The 2,500-nt window shown below is 49.5% G+C and overlaps 2 pseudogenes; both read right to left on the minus strand.

The window, feature by feature from the left end:
- Positions 1-677: 677 nt before the first annotated feature.
- Positions 678-796, minus strand: LOC139269541 (5S ribosomal RNA; annotated as a pseudogene).
- An 869-nt stretch (positions 797-1,665) lies between these two features.
- LOC139269433 (5S ribosomal RNA) lies at positions 1,666-1,784 on the minus strand (annotated as a pseudogene).
- Positions 1,785-2,500: the final 716 nt, after the last annotated feature.

Genomic DNA, 2,500 nt, shown 5'->3' on the forward strand with positions numbered 1-2,500 from the left:
CAAGCTTCAAAACTGCCTGACTTTCACCATTCCCTCACTCACCCACAAATCACTCACTCACTCACCCCCCAATCTCACGCTCGCCAACCTCGAAATCTCTCATCCCCTCAAATCGTTCTCCCCCAAATCTCCCCATCCCCAAATCTCTCCTCCCCCAAAAAAGCTTCCACCGCCCCCAAAACACCAGGATTGTTTCATTTCCAATCCCACCAATTATGAAGCCAGATCGCTGTTGTAGCCACATTTCGGAACCCCATGTGGCAAGTGGCGCCTGCTACTCGGCATTCTGATTTGCAACACTCCTCACATGAACACACATGCATTCCAGCAGCATGCTTATTGGCTTTACATTTTTCCTGCATTGAATTGCAGCTCTTCCTGCACGATTCTTTGTTCTCTTGCTGTTTGTCCCTCTCAGGTTTCTATGCACCTTGTCTCTCCTCTCTGTTGCTGCGTCCTGGTGTGCCTGCGCCAGCGTGTATTTTTTTGCCAACTTATTTTGTTGTTCTGCATTCTTTCGTCCCTTGCGTCGACCCCCTTGCATTTGTGTAGCAGCAGGAGAATGTGCAGGAAAGAAATGGTGAAAGCAAAGTGAGAGAGAGAGCAGCAAAAAGGTTGTTGATGGATCAACGGCACTGTGTGTGCAGAAGCATGAGCAGCCTGTGGATGGCAGCAAAAGCCTACTGCACCTGGTATTCCCAGGCAGTCTCCCATCCAAGTACTAACCAGGCCGGACTCTGCTTTGCTTCCGAGATCAGACGAGATCGGGCGTTTTCAGACTAGTGTGGCCGTAGGCATCGATGTCATGGCTTTCTCTTTACTTAACCGGACATAGGCTGTTCTTCACTTCTTTTTTTCCTTCCATGCATTCATCCAAGGAATCAGCACTCAAGATTCATTTCACCATTTTCCTTCCGCCACACCCACCTCTTGCTGCTCTGACTCCCACACAAGCAAACGACAAGCCCTACCCTTCATTGCCTTGCCTCAAGCTTCAAAACTGCCTGACTTTCACCATTCCCTCACTCACCCACAAATCACTCACTCACTCACCCCCCAATCTCACGCTCGCCAACCTCGAAATCTCTCATCCCCTCAAATCGCTCTCCCCCAAATCTCCCCATCCCCAAATCTCTCCTCCCCCAAAAAAGCTTCCACCGCCCCAAAAACACCAGGATTGTTTCATTTCCAATCCGACCAATTATTAAGCCAGATCGCTGTTGTAGCCACATTTCGGAACCCCATGTGGCAAGTGGCGCCTGCTACTCGGCATTCTGATTTGCAACACTCCTCACATGAACACACATGCATTCCAGCAGCATGCTAGTTGGCTTTACATTTTTCCTGCATTGAATTGCAGCTCTTCCTGCACGATTCTTTGTTCTCTTGCTGTTTGTCCCTCTCAGGTTTCTACGCACCTTGTCTCTCCTCTCTGTTGCTGCGTCCTGGTGTGCCTGCGCCAGCGTGTATTTTTTTGCCAACTTATTTTGTTGTTCTGCGTTCTTTCGTCCCTTGCGTCGACCCCCTTGCATTTGTGTAGCAGCAGGAGAATGTGCAGGAAAGAAATGGTGAAAGCAAAGTGAGAGAGAGAGCAGCAAAAAGGTTGTTGATGGATCAACGGCACTGTGTGTGCAGAAGCATGAGCAGCCTGTGGATGGCAGCAAAAGCCTACTGCACCTGATATTCCCAGGCAGTCTCCCATCCAAGTACTAACCAGGCCTGACTCTGCTTTGCTTCCGAGATCAGACGAGATCGGGCGTTTTCAGACTAGTGTGGCCGTAGGCATCGATGTCATGGCTTTCTCTTTACTTAACCGGACATAGGCTGTTCACCACTTCTTTTTTTCCTTCCATGCATTCATCCAAGGAATCAGCACTCAAGATTTATTTCACCATTTTCCTTCCGCCACACCCACCTCTTGCTGCTCTGACACCCACACAAGCAAACGACAAGCCCTACCCTTCATTGCCTTGCCTCAAGCTTCAAAACTGCCTGACTTTCACCATTCCCTCACTCACCCACAAATCACTCACTCACTCACCCCCCAATCTCACGCTCGCCAACCTCGAAATCTCTCATCCCCTCAAATCGCTCTCCCCCAAATCTCCCCATCCCCAAATCTCTCCTCCCCCAAAAAAGCTTCCACCGCCCCCAAAACACCAGGATTGTTTCATTTCCAATCCCACCAATTATTAAGCCAGATCGCTGTTGCAGCCACATTTCGGAACCCCATGTGGCAAGTGGCGCCTGCTACTCGGCATTCTGATTTGCAACACTCCTCACATGAACACACATGCATTCCAGCAGCATGCTAGTTGGCTTTACATTTTTCCTGCATTGAATTGCAGCTCTTCCTGCACGATTCTTTGTTCTCTTGCTGTTTGTCCCTCTCAGGTTTCTATGCACCTTGTCTCTCCTCTCTGTTGCTGCGTCCTGGTGTGCCTGCGCCAGCGTGTATTTTTTTGCCAACTTATTTTGTTGTTCTGCGTTCTTTCGTCCC

This window comes from Pristiophorus japonicus, chromosome 8 (assembly GCF_044704955.1).
Source record: "Pristiophorus japonicus isolate sPriJap1 chromosome 8, sPriJap1.hap1, whole genome shotgun sequence".
Taxonomy (NCBI): domain Eukaryota; kingdom Metazoa; phylum Chordata; class Chondrichthyes; family Pristiophoridae; genus Pristiophorus; species Pristiophorus japonicus.